Source organism: Vicugna pacos, chromosome 29, assembly GCF_048564905.1.
Source record: "Vicugna pacos chromosome 29, VicPac4, whole genome shotgun sequence".
Taxonomy (NCBI): domain Eukaryota; kingdom Metazoa; phylum Chordata; class Mammalia; order Artiodactyla; family Camelidae; genus Vicugna; species Vicugna pacos.
In genome coordinates, this window is record NC_133015.1 from 21,696,182 (window position 1) to 21,710,983 (window position 14,802).

Consider the following 14,802-nt stretch of genomic DNA (forward strand, 5'->3'; position numbering starts at 1 on the left):
AGAGGCTCTTATTACCTTTTCCATACACCATTTGCACAGACCTGCTGATGGCTGTCAGCAGTGCTTTCTCAGGACAATCAGCCATTCTTCGTGCTTGTGTTTAAATTCAGCACCACAAATAGAAAGCACCTCTCTCTCCTTGCTGATGAATTTTTAATGTTCAAGCATTTATAATAATTCAAAGGACTTCATTATAACAGCTTGCAGAATTAGGCATGTGTGTTTTAGGATGTCGGATATTTATTTGTGGCCTTTGTCAAAGAGAAAAAGAAATGAAAACAGCACAGCAGTAACAGTGTGTGTTTGTGGCCATGGGACCCGGAGCGTCGTGTCGCCCGATGGTAGAGCTCCTTTTCCCTGGGAGAGGCTGTTTAAGATTTTGTACTTCAGATAATTCACTCAAAGGCTCTTTTCTCCATAATTGCATTTTATGAGGGAAAAAAAAGAGACACAACTCTACTCCCTGTCTTTAAATGGAAACTGGACTGCCATATATTCAGAAACAGTTACACTGAATAACAAAATCAAGAACTGTGCTTTTACATTACAAAGAGAAATGTTCTCCTTTAAAAAACAGCCAGTTCTTAGGGTCTTTGAGAGTCTTCCAAAAAGAGATCTGGTTGACTTTGAGAGCCATATGGTACAGTCTGTTACCCTCTTTAGTTAATTTTTTCCTTACCATTTTATTTCACTCCCAAACTGTACCTACATTAGAACAACTACATATTAGGACATCTTTTATAAAGTTGTGACATTTAAAATATATATAATAAGAAATTGTTAAAATATGATCACCTTATGTGTTCCCTGCTGTCAAATGCCAACATGGAGTGATTGCTTCCCCCTTTGAAGAATTAGGCAGATTTGAGCCAAACGCTAATACCCTCTGGGTATGTGTGTTCATATAAGTCTATGATGTCAAATGTTCAGGAATATTCAGATAATTGATTACATGCCTCAGTTTTATTCAGTGATTATATTTCTCAATATACTTTTTGAAACACATAATTGTTCATTAATTTGGTACTAAACCATTTGGCGTCTGTCTTCCAGGTGACCCTCCTACTTATTTCTGATGATTAGTAACGGGAATGAAATCAGTGGATTAAATGGTCTATTTGTGGCTTCGTGTGAGAGAGAGAAGATGGAGAGGGAATCCCAGGACTTAGATGCCAATTACAGACCCAACCGCACGATGGGGGACAAGTTACCGACTTCTCCTCTTTTCTCTAAAGCAAAGGGGTTCGATCGCCTCCACTATTTTTTCCTGCCCCAAAAATCAGGGGTGTCCACCGATTTGTTAAATAGTAAATTCTATAATAGCAAGAGGTCCTAAGGCTAAAAGCAACCAGAGGCCTCTCTATTCCAGACGCCAAATATAAAAGCTTTAATGGTGCTGTCATTCATTACACACCACTAGGATCCATTATAACCCGATCAGTTTAATGCCCCCACAGCACAGCCCAGTTTGTTTCCCAGGAGCAGATCTTCACAACAGACCTTGAACGTGGCTTTAACCAGTTCCATCTTAACATCTTAATGGACAGCGTCGCTTTTTAAGATTGAGGTCACTTTTAAAAACTGAACCGTTTTGGCTCAGTGGCGACTTGAGTCTGTTAAAGCGGCAAATGGTGAAACGTTTCCCTGATGTTTCATCGTGCTCAGCGGGCTAAGTTAGGAAAGGGGTCTGAGAATCGGAAGTCAGGGAGTCCCAGCGAGCTGGGAAGAACCTAGCGGTTTAGCGCAGCCTGAACAAGCGAGCCACACGTCCATATTCAGGTGTCTCCTGCCCACTCCTGCGGGTTTATTACGATCCTTACTTCAGGATTCTTATTAGGAAAATTGCTGTTCCAGGCACCTTGAAAGGCCCTATTTTAAGTAGAGAGAGTGCAGGCTTTCCAAATGGGCCTGTCCTCTATCAGCCTGCAAATATATCTATTTAATTATGGTAGATGTGATATTATATGATAGATACTATATGACATATTATTATATGATATATCATCTTATCTATCTTTAGCAAATATAATATCAGCAGGATTCAAGACAGCAAAGTTCCGGACTTCAAGAAGTTTTTCGAGTTTGGAAAAAAAGACAGAGTTCATATTAAAAAATTAAAAATGTAGAGAGAATAACATAAAAGAGAATATGTATTCTTAGGGCTAGATTTTCAGTCGTTCTTAAAGTACATGTTCTAGAAGATTCTGACACTTGTACTTAAAGGAATTAATGGGTCAATGCCTTATAAACAAAGTTTCAGGAAATTGGAGCAAGAATTTTCCATGGCCCTCTTACTCCGCACTGGCTCATCCTCTGTGACCTTGAGCCTGGCCACCAGCACTCTCTCAGGCACCCAGGAGGTCGCGGGCCTTTCTCTCCGGCTTTCACTCATGGGTGCTTTTCCATCTTCTACCTGCAGTTGTAAAATCATAGGTTCATGTCACATAATGTTTATCCATTTTAAAACCTTTTAATTAGTTGATTTTCAGTTCCTCAAGAAAGCCCTGGAGCCTTTCTATACCGAACTACCTAGCTATGCGTAGTCAAAGCCACAGCAGAAATTGAGTACTGACTGCTGACTTATTTAAATGACATTCATGGCTTTTCCCAGCAGTTCTGGTGTAGAACGTGCCCCGATAAGACAGGATCCTCTGTATGGAGCTTTTAGCGGCATCAGGGGACACTTGGGGCAAATGTCTTTTCTTCTCTGTGCCTCAGTGTTCTCATCTGCAAAATGGAAACAATACTACTGTTTCCTTTATAGGGTTCATGGTAGAGATTGTATAAAACAGCACCCTGGCTGCCCAGTACAAAAGTGTTCATGGTTGCTGCTGCGGCTGTAAAACTTGCTCTGGCTGCATCAGCACGGCGCCAGGGCCTCACACTCTCTATAAGCACTCCCGAAACTCATTAACTGGTCTTCCTTGGAGTTCCTCAGACTGAAGTGGGTGGCACTGTTGTAAGATCCCACCCGTGGCTGTTAAGGTTATTATCTTAGTCCAGTGGTCAGAACTTCCCCAGAGATGGCATAACTTTAGGGTCACCTGACCTGAAGGTTCCAGAAGGCCTCCCGAGCCCCAGGTGCTCCCCCACACGTGGCTCTAGGCACCTTCACTCAAGGATGAGTCCCAGAACAAAAACTGACATATGGGCTAAAGTAGCCCACAGGAAAATGCACATCTCACCTGGGCTCACCTTCCAGCCTCATTCCCTCCATACACTTAGCTTGGATGAATTTATCACCTTAAGGAACTGACACTTGAGGCCCCAAGAAATGTCACAGAAGTTCCAACCCAAGATGCCTCTAGATGTGTACACCAGACACACCAGTTGGGCACCAGATGGAGAGAAAAGGAGGCCTTTTGCTGAAAGATATGATGCAGTCCCCAGCAGCACACTTCAGCTGGTTCTTCCCCGTGTGTGCCCGGCGGTGGCCCCCGGAGGTGTTCACACAGCCACGAGTCAACAGAACGTCCCTCCTACCATCCTGTGTGCCTCTAGTGATGTTTTGGTTTTTTTTTTCCTCTATGGAGATTGGAGAACTACTTCTGAGATATTATAGCCCATCTGGGTTTCACTGGCACAGCTTGACTACTACAGCTCATACAAGGCGAGAGGCGCTCACTTTTAAGTGGGAGGTGCGCCCTCTCTGGGTTTGCTATGACTTTTAGCTTTGGTTTGAAGTTGGTGAAAAGTGAACAAAGTACAAGGAAGTTAAGAAGGGTTAGTAATGACCTGAGTATTAGGGACTGAACAAAAGCTCTTCATGCTACTAATATTAGGAGTGCTAATGGGTGTGAGAAAATTAAACTAATTAAAGTCACTTAAAAAACCACGTTAGTCCATTTCACCGGGTGGTAATATGAGTGTGAAAGCATTCCGTTTATACTTTTAAAGTAATTTGATAATGAGCAATTATCTGTAATTGGTATTCTCCCTTACTGCTTTCCGGGCATTTGTACATATATTTTAAATGTATAACAGTATGTTGGGTAGAGGGAGTGGGGTGTTTGGATATCTGTTACACAGCAAAGGAAGCTGAGGTTCAGAGCATTCAAGTGAATTACTTAAAACCGTGTGGCTAGAAAATGACCGAATGGGAATATCCTATTGAGTGGGCTGATGCGAATCCATCTCCACACATCGGTCCAACGGTCCGTGGATCCTGTTCAATCCTTGAAGCAAGGAGATAACCAGCGTGTCTGCCTAAACATTTAGATCCTTGGCTCAGGAAGAACACCCAAGGAAAGGCTAATTTATTTCACCTTATAGAAGTCTGGTTTTTAAGAATGTGCAGGACTCTGCTTTTCTTTTGTTATTTTTACTGCGACTTTTCAGGTATTCTTGAGAGAACTAAATGCACACCAGGTCAGCACTGACAATGCAGGAAAGCTCCCCTTGAAGTGACTACTAGGTATCTTAAGTGCATTTTTTTTAATATGCTGGGATATGGGCAGAACATGTCTCTGAAATTTCTATGGAAAGCTAAAAAAATACGCCTTTCGAGGTAAATATTTTCTTTATGCATCTCATTGCCAAATCAAATTATGTCCTAAAACGAGTGACCTCAATTACTTAACTCAACAAAAATTAATAAAACCATGGAACATACAAATATGATCAGATATAATTCCTGCCCTTGGGCTCTTATAACATTGTAAGCTGTATGAGACATTTGCATAATGAGGATATAAGTTAGTGATGGTGCTGTTGTAAAAGAAATGCAAACGTTAGTAAATGTTGAATGATGGTGTTCAGATATTAGGAAAAGACATCATTATCTCATCTTCACTTGTACTACTATTTTGTGATATAGTGTAGCAGACTTTTTTGTGCTGCTACCAGATATAGTGTCATCAGTAAGACAAAAAGGCTCTTTGAGTGTCCTTTCTTAGAAACCAGGATGAAAGGTGACTAAAATCTGTGTTTCCCTTATAGAGTTGTCCATGAAAGTGTATACCTCCTTGGGGACTTAGAAACTTTGAGGAATACTGCTCATTCTTCAGAGATGTCAGACCTGTTAAAAGTACAGTCTGTGTGTTTACTTCCAAATTCTGCACCGCTTCAGAAATTCTCCAACGCTGTGACTCATGCCAATTATTGGTTTGTCTTTTTAAAAAATTTTAATTACAAAGTCTTCCAAACTCAGTTATTATTATTGGTCATAATAATAATTAAAACTCAATTATTATTATAAATCTTTCAAACCCAATAATTATGTAATAATTAGAATACTCATTTTTGCATTTATATTATAAATTATACAGAAGTAAACAAAATAAAAGGTCAAAACATTCCCACATACCCCTCCAGTTCTACTTCAAGAAATAAGCTCTGCTGACAGTTTAGTGTGTATCTTTCCATGGTTTTACTATTTTTATTTAAGCATAAATGTTTTTATTAGGAGAGGTATATTTAATATATATTGAGTATTACAGAATCTGTAAAGCATGTAATTTTTAACCAAATTGGAATCATGCTGTGTTGTTTTGTGTTTTAGTTTGCTTATCATAATTTCTCAGTGAATAATTTTTCCATCACTCATTTGAGATTTTGATGTTACAAGCAATTATTTGTCTTGTTCAGTGTAATAAGCCTAAAAGTAAATGCAAAGGATGTGACACTCTCCGCAGGAAACTTTGTTTTTGGTACATACCCACAGACCAATAAAAATTGATCAAGTCTATAATTGATTCCTCCTGAGCTGTTTTTAAAGGTTGAATGATTTGGGAAAAAATAGGATACGTAGCTAAGATACTCAAGTCACCAAGTAACTCTCCTATTTAGTTAAGACCATATATACAGAAGCAAGAATGCATTTTCAATCAAGCAGACCCCAGTGGCAAGTGCAAATAAGCGAGAAAGTTTATACCGTACAGCAGGAAGAAAAGATGCTGTACATTTTCTAGAAGGGTATTTCCCCCTTTACAAAGGTACAGCCATAGTTGTAAATATTTAATTATTTTACCAGGCATTAAGGAAACATTTTTGAAGTAACAACATTCACAAGAGTTGGCTCAAAAACATTTTTAGCAACTGAAATATTTCGAATGGAAGTGAAGTACTCCAGCACCTAGGCTATGTCGAGACAGAACAAAGTACCTAATAATCACTCGGTGGATGTTAACTGAGCACTTACCACCTTTGCTTGATTCTACTGGGAATTAAGATAAGAAGAAGACCCAGTTCAAGGACCTTAAACTTCTGTGAATGCTTTTACCCACATCATTTCTTAGCAACTGTGATGGAGAGTGGACACTGTTAGAGGGAGATGAAGCTCAGGCATAATAAATGAGTGGCAGCCAGTAAGTGACAAAGCCAGAATCAGAAGGAGGCTGTCATCTCGGAGCCTATGTAGGAAGGACAGAAGGTTCTCAACTGCAGAAAGTCTACCACGACTTCATCCCACGCCCGTGGAGGAGGCGCTGATAGGTCTTCTGACTTCTCCTGCTCAGCTCAGGTAGCCTCCCCTTCTACTTATAGATGCAGTACACACTGGTTTTGGTACCCAGCTCACCATCTGTTTGCCAATCCTGTCCAATGCTCTTTCTGCTATACCCTGTTGCTTTCCAGGAACACACAGTTTATGTCAGAACAACATATCCAGTGCACTCATTCTGATCTAGGCATGGGGAGTTCAGAGTAAATGGGATACAGTCATTGTCCTGAAAAGCTCACCGTCTACTAGGGCAGAAGGACACACAAATAGGTCATGACAAGGCACTAAAGCAGAACAATGCACAGGGAGGACAAAGGGAGGCCGCCCCGAGTCCAGCCTGGACTTCAAAGAACACTTCCTGGAGAAGATGGTGGAAAATGAAGATTCCTGTAAGAATTAACTGAGTGAAAGGTGGGAAGGGTTTCACAGATCAAAGGGCCAGCATAAATCAAGGTGGGGTGTGAATCATCCTGAGCCTCTGGGGAGCTGCTTGCAGACTGGTTTTGCTAGAACAAAAGGGATTGGGGCTGGGGTGAGACTGTGGCCCCACGAGTTATTTTAAAGAGCTTGGCATCTATTTGTTGATGTTTATAAGAAACCATTTAAAGGTTTTATTGAGGCAGTGACCTATCAGGTGTAGACAGTAGAGAGATTACTCTGGCTTTAGTGCAGTGAATGGATTTGTAAAGACAGGATGGGAAGCAGGAATACCAATTAGGAATTCATCAGACTGATAGTTTTCCAACTTTTTATTGCAGCAAAAGCTTAAAAAAATGGGTACACTGAAGTTTAATAAATACAGGAGATTGAAAAAGAGGATTCTTAGGACTTCTTGGAAGAAATTTGGAACACCACTGATCTAGTTGGAGATGAAGGGAGAATGAAGGGGCAGCATTGATATAACATGGCAGAGAGTAGTGGAAAGATTTGTGATGTGTACAAGAGGGAAAATCAGATGTGGACGATTGGTTGGATGTCAGTGCCGGAGAAAGAAAATCATTTCCAACGTGACAACAACACTTATTGATATCATATACCAGGCACATGTGAAGCCTTGTGCTGAATGTGCTACATGAATTACGTTTTTGTAACAAACATATAAGAGAGATAGTATCATTAACTTCAATTTACAGATGAGGAAACAGGCTAAGGAACTAGGCAGAAAACTGGGCTAACACTAAAACACAGACCCAACTGTATCATCCAGGAAGAGTTTACTGGGAATTAAGCATAATGACCAAGAATGGAGTCATGGGGGAGCCCAAGTTTTAAGTGACGAACAGAGGAAGAGAGTTTTGAAAAAAAAGAAAAAAGAAAAAAAGAGGAAAGAGAGTCAGAGAGAACCAGGATAGATAGAGTGGTGTCACTGAAGCCAAGAAAATAGAGAGTTCTGGGGGTGTATCATCAGTAGTGAACATTAGAAGATAAAGACAGAAATGGCCATGGAATTTGCCAATATGGACATCATCACCAACTTGGTGAAGGTAGTTTTAATGGAGTGATGAGTCTTGAAGTTAGATAGTGATGGACTTTGGAATGAAAGGAATTGAGGCTGTCGAGATGAGAGTGTGGGTGGCTCTGCAATACATTTACCTGAGGAGGTAAGGAAAGAGAGCAGTGTTTAGGGGAGACAGAGAGCTGGAGTGGTTATTTTTGGATCAGAAAGACTTGAGTATATCTATTTGGCCAGGATAGCGACGTTGGAGGAGTGAGCTGTGAAACCTGATGAAGCCAAATCTTGTCGAGACAGTCTCAGGGCCCACTGGAGCTGGAGTGGAGCTAGGATGGTGCTGCTTTCTGGGGAAGAGAGGGCGCCAATGATCTGCACCTGGAGGAAAAAAGTAAGGAAAACTAGATGGTGGTTGATTTATATTATGGGTCTTGAACTTGAAGAAGCACCCACCAGTGCCCCTGGTTACTTAGTGAGCTAGGAGATGGAGTCATGCTCACTGATGAGACAGGGTTGGTTAACAACTGTGAAGAGATGAGTGAAGGTTTGGAACAGGTGCTATGAGATGAGGGGAACAGAGCCACCAAGAACAATATTGTGGACTCATCTAAGAGCAGGGACTGGGGAATACCTGAACTTCTTCTCCAAGGAGCTCGGAAACTTGGGAAAGTTACATCTAACTCTCCCCAGCATGGTGGACCTCTCCTTTCTTTGGCAATGCTTCTGTTAATATCAGGTGCAATTGGCATTCTCTGGCTTGCCTTTTCCTTTGAAATGTCATTAGCAGTACACAAAGGGTCCATAATGTCTCATGGGTACTACCAAAGAGCTTTAGATCTGGGCAAAACCTAAAGAATTACAGAGCAATTAGCACGCTGGTAATAATTTTACTTCAGTCACCTACAGCAGGATTTTCCAGACTATTTGCTGGGAATGTGAGTGTCTTGCGATATTTTACTAGGTGCTCCATGAGAGCAAAGTTTTCCTAGATCAAGAAAATTAAAACATCATTGCATGCATTCTCCTCTTAGAGGCTCATTACATGTTAGTTTGTAAAAGGCTCTGAGAAGTCCTCCTAGATTGTCATTTGTTTAACTTTGTGTAACGCAGTAGAACACGCTTGGGAAAACATGATTTCGTGCTTGGCCACAGCGCCCTGAAAGCGCTGATCCCACCAGCGGCCAGCAAATCGAGTCTGCTGGGGACTCCATCTGTTGGGCCTTGACTGGGACCGCTTACACTCCCACGGAGATCCCCTGGATCTCACGGCCAATGCTTTGATTTTCAGTAAGGCCGGGCTGCCTCCCTGAGGCTCTCACAAGCCGCCCAAGAGTGAACGGAATCCATGGCAGCCGCTGGATCTGAGAGTCACTTCCAACGGCACTGCTGTTAAGACAGTAAATAGTCAAATAATACAATAATACAATACAATACAATACAATACAATACAATACAATACAATACAATACTTGAGGGACTCTGAGCGTACCCCCAGATTACTGAAGCACGGAAAGCAGTCGCTACCATGGTCCCACAACCAACTGAACTCAGGACGTGACCCTGAAGTGAGGAAACACAGAACTCGCAGTGTGCGAACGATAAGTGCTGTACCGAACCACCCTAAGCTCACACGCTACGTCCTGAGCACACGCGTTACGTCCTGAGCATGCTCACATGCTATGTCCTGAGCACCCATGTTACGCTCTATGCACGCACGCACGCTACGTCCTGAGAACGCTCACATGCTAGGTTCTGTGCACGCACGCACACCGCGCCCTGGGCGCCCGGGCTCTGTCCCGACGGAGCATGTTGCGGCTCCTGTCAGCCTGAGGCGCCCTCCGAAGGCTTTATACACAGTAAGTTCCGCGAGGTTAAACTTCTCTGAGATCGCGGTGTCCCCCTTGTCGTGGAGTACGGACTGGGAGTTCTTTTTAGGCCTCTGCTCATTTTCATCCTGAGTGAACTTGGGTGCTGACGCCTTTTGCAGCCCGTTTAGGTTTGTGCTACATCCCGCTGCCCGGGGCTGGCCCTAAAGTCAGTGTTGCTTCGGCTGAGGGGAGGCTGTCGGTGCGGCCTGTAACCTGGGGCTGCCAGGTACCTGCTGAAGCTGTAGCGGCGCCCCTGCGAGGGTACCCACAGGTCGTCAGCTTGTTTTGGTTTGCCGGCGGTGATGCATTGTCTGCGAATGCCCGAGCTTTTCTTACACCAAGGCTACCTCATTTGCCAAATATGGGAATGATCCTTTGTTCATGTTAATTGAAAATGACATCCTTATTCATCATATGCAATTTTTTTAGTCATTAAAATTCTGTCCAAAGCCTATCCAACTGAGGGGAACGGCTGAGTAATACCCGGGGCTTGTTAATCTATTGTTATCAGCCTTCTGTTTTATCCTCCTGACATGAACAGAAACAGGAACTCTGATGTCCAAACTTTGCCTTTGATTCTGCACCCGAAATGTAATGCTGGAGCAATTAGACTCGCCATCTAGAAACATATTTTTTGGCCTAGCTCAACCAGAAAATGTCTAGAGTCTTTCATTTTACCTGAGGGGTCAGAGGCTTAGATCTCTGATTATATTCCCCTTGGAAATATAAATTCCTATGTTAAATCTTCCTTTTAAATTTACTTTGTAACAATTGAGCAACTATCTAGTAGGACTGATTAAGATACTGAGCAGAAATGAGCTTCTGAAAGTTAAAAAGAAAAAAGCCTTTAAAAATGACTCTGGGTCTAAATTATACTGCTAATCAGCACCTGAATGAAGATAGAGCCATAGGCTGTATGTGTTTAACGTCTTACTCTTTCTTTGTGACCTTCTGAAAAGTAGTAAAAGTTTTTTTTAATAATTTATATTAGATGTCAAAATGTGTTTTATTTATTTTTTTTGTAATAAGGGTTCCATCCCTTTGGTTAAATTTATGTTTATATTTGACACTTTCTTGAGGTACATAAATTCGCCTGACAGTGGAAGTCCACACGCTCATAGTACCCATGGCCAGGTTGAGCTGAATTTGGACACATGACATAAATAAAAGTGGTTTTATGTTTCACCTTCATCTGGTAGGTGAGCACTCCACCTTTTCTTGTGAAACATAATCGGTTGTGACATGGCAAAATTAGATCCTGGCTATTTATTATCTTCTGAAATCAAACCCCATAACTGGGGAAGCATGTGGTAGGTCTGCAGGGGCAGCTTGCATGCAGAGAGGAAAGGGGGGGGCTTTCCAGTTTTATAAGCTCAAGGTGATTTTCTCCAACATCTCGAGCATTTTAATTAATTACCCTGAAAGATTGAGTAAATTATTATTTGAATACTTTATGGCATTACATGTTAACATTTCAAGGACAAAGTGCTGTACTTTGCTTTTCAACAATGCCTCATCTGTCAGAATATATCTCTGAAATTTATGTAGTCTGCTGCAGAGTAAAGGGGGGACAGAACTGGAATCCTATGAATCATTAGGAGACATCAGCGTCAAGTATGATCTGTCCCACAACAAAAGGAATATTTATCGGTATCTGATTTCCAGTTAGAAATTAACAAAATTAACGGTGAAATCAATTAGCTGCATTTTCTCAGCACATGTTAAATAAAATTGGCTTTCTTTGATGAAGTTCTTCTGGGCTTTTTTTCAACCCTTGGCAGAGGTGAAAGGCTAAGCAAATGCCTTCAAACCAAGATGAAATAAATTTTTCAAAAATGGTTTTGGGCATGCTAGTTTTGCCCTGGGTGCTGTGTGTTCACAAAGTATGTGGTAAGAGGTGTGCTCTTCTGTTTATGCTCATAGATAAAAGGTGTTTCAGCCTGGATATTGAAATCTTTAATATATATATGTGAAAAAGCATTCTTCAGCCTGCAGAAAGCCTCCATGCTGAGTTTGACCAAGTCTGTTTAAATGCAGAAATTGTGTAATGTGTCATAGACTGTTTAGTTGATCTGTGTAACCAATAACAAGCTTCTCTCTGCAGATATAATCTTTCTTTCTCCGTCAGGGCACTCAGCCTTTTACTAACTTCATCCTACCATCAGTAGATTAGATTAAATCCCCATTTACTGCATCATATTAATATTTTCAATGGCACACTAATCCAAGAAATAAATGTGTCAGTTTCTATGGCTACATTGTAATGGGCATAGACATCAGAGAGTGCCTTAAGGCCACATAAAAGACTTAATGTACAGATTGAATAGAAGCACATTATTTATTACAAAATTATCAAGCTGAGAAATTTAGCAATCTCATTTTTGAAATTTCCTCATTTGACCTGGGCCAATTTGTCTGAGTGATAATACTGAATATTTAGTATCACAATGTTTTTGCAGTTTTAAGGATAAAGTGTTTCAAACTAATTTAATTCAAAGCAGTTTGTTGAATGGAGTGATTTTATGTCCTTGAAATGTTTATGGATACTTCTTTCCTAGTTTTAGTGACTAAAAATTCAAGTGGGACTAAGGCATAGGCCCCTTTATTATAATCCTGATGAGGGGAGTCTGTTTAGCAAAAACATTAACAGAGAGAGATGGAAACAAACCCATTTGGCCTAATTCTGTCATCTGACATGAACAGGTGGGAGAGATAAGAACAGGGCTGGAAGTGGGGAGTGGAAAACTGTGCCCCCCGCCCCCCCCCCACTCAGACTCAGAGGAAGGAAGGTTTGTAAAGAAAAACCTTTCATTCTCCCAAACCTCACGCTCCCCATTTCACTTCTATCATAAGAGAAGTGCTAGGTCCCTTTGATAAAATAGAAGAGACCCTCTCCCCACACAAAGTCAGCTGCCTTCCTTCAGTATATTTACATTTGAACCAAAACCAAAATTGAAGATGACAATTTCAAATTGGTTATTTGGCGTCATACAATAAAAAAAAAATTAAACATGTCTGAGTGGATTTAATTTTTTCTTAAAGAAAATGTAGGCAAACTCATTTTGAAGTTGAGTGCAGCCTTTGGTGACTGGTAGCTAAAAATTAGAGTATTGGAATATGACTAATTATTGTTGATTCATCAATTTATTCATTGAACTGTGTACGTAAAAATCGAGGGAACTGTTTTCCTGAAAGTTTGCTGGTAGAAGAGCTCTCAGATCAGAGGCTGTTTGGCTGGTGCTACTGTGTATTATCTGGCGGAGTCTTGACATTTTTCAGGGAGATGTGTAGGGCCCACTTCTGACTGTCTTTTTTTCATATTTGTTTGCTTGGTTTTTTCCCTTGTTTGGCATGATTTATCATTTAAACAGATGTAAAAACTGGAGTCACTGCTACAGTATTCATTGACATATATAAGTCATTTGTACTTGGTGTTGCGTTTGGAAAATTGTATTTCAGTTCGGGTTTCGGGTAGAGAATGTTTAAAACTTGTGGATATTTTGCTGTGTTCTGTTGAAAGACAATTAATTTTTTTTACTATTTCTTTATACTTTCTAAAAAGCTACTAATAACAGTGTAGACTGTAACATTGACAAAAGCTGACATTTCTAGAATTTCACATGTCAATAGAACAGTGGAAGGAGCCAGTGGGAAGACAAGAGAGACTTAGCAAAGCATGTTAGTGGCTTAAACTGAGCCCTCCCAATCTATTGAAGTCTTAAACTTTATATTCTGGAAAAGTCCATTTCCAGTAAGTCAGAATAACCCTCATGGTGACACTTCAATCAGTGCTGAGAAGAAGTAGATGATATTAATAGGAGGCAGCTTAAAATTGAACAGACAGGAAGTTGTTATGTAAGAATTAGTTTGAAATAAAATGTCTGCATGCATTGGCATATTTTTATGTTATTAGAGATTGTTATCTGTCCTTTCATTTAAAAGTGGCTAATACAGATTTTTGCAGCTATTTTCCAATACAATATTAGCCCTCATCCTCTCATTTCTCTGAGAAGTGAATAAGGACCCTTTGTTCTTAAAGAAGCACGTATCTCTTTGACTTTGTCTCTTTAGCACTTAGTTTATATTTTGATAATAAAAACATAGTACTTTGACTTCTTTCAAAATTCAAGTACAAAGTACCTGAAAGACCTAATTTAAAATAAATATATACTTTTTATAAACTTGGTGAATGGAACAAGTATTTTAGTAAAAGCATTCTGTGGGCTAGTCATATTGAAAGTTATTTAAGCCTGTGAGTGAAAGAAATGTTCCCTACCTTCACATTTCTTTATAGTCTGAGCTTTAAGTGGATTATATGTATTGTGTACCTAAAACATTGGGTATTGTTTTCATAAAAACCTTCATATAGCAACAAGTGTCTTCTGTATAACAGTATTTTTCTCTTGAAGTTAAAAATACGAGGTTTTTTCCCCCCTATTCTGCTACTGAGGCTTAATGGTGAATTTAGAGGGGATAAATGCAGATATTCTTGCAGCAGAAAACACGAAAGGAAATTTCTATAGCGTTTTACCCTCTTGTTTCCTAAAAGAATGAGTTATCGTTTTTCTCTCCCATGGTCATTAATAATGACAGATGTACATGGTGCAGAGTTCACCTACATTATTGTCAGTAACAGGGATGGCAAGAGAGTATTTATTACAAGAAGAGGAGGGACAGAAAGACATGATGTTGAAACAGACCACAGGAGCAGAGTTCAGTTGTTTGTTTTCTATTGAAATAAAATATAATCATTCCCTAAGCTTTCTTAATAGCATTTATTTCAAAGCACTCTTACTGCAAATATATTTCATCTCCATAAATGCTCCTTATAGTGTTGACTTAAAAACTGAAATGATCAGGCACTCATTTTTATTTTTCCAGTAAACCTGTCTAATAACCACATATATTGGAACGACTCTTAAAATATCATTTAAATTGTTGATATGAGGACAGCTTGATTGTTAAGGTCTCTTTCTCCCCGATGTAGAGCTAAGAGGATTTAAAATAGAGACAGCTAGCAATTAAATTGTAATTTAAAATTTTGC

The 14,802-nt window shown here is 40.2% G+C and overlaps 1 protein-coding gene across 2 annotated transcripts in view; it reads left to right on the forward strand.

Moving 5' to 3' along the window:
• The window catches only part of TOX (thymocyte selection associated high mobility group box), a 270,368-nt gene that overhangs the window by 18,419 nt on the left and 237,147 nt on the right, over nucleotides 1-14,802 (forward strand). The window contains exon 1 of one of the 2 annotated variants that reach the window (XM_072951923.1): nucleotides 9,678-9,745. The exons of the other annotated variant lie outside the window; for it this stretch is intronic. The gene's annotated coding sequence lies outside the window, so the exon portion shown is untranslated. Of the gene's footprint in view, nucleotides 1-9,677; nucleotides 9,746-14,802 lie in introns of those variants that run through there. 2 annotated transcript variants of the gene reach the window in all.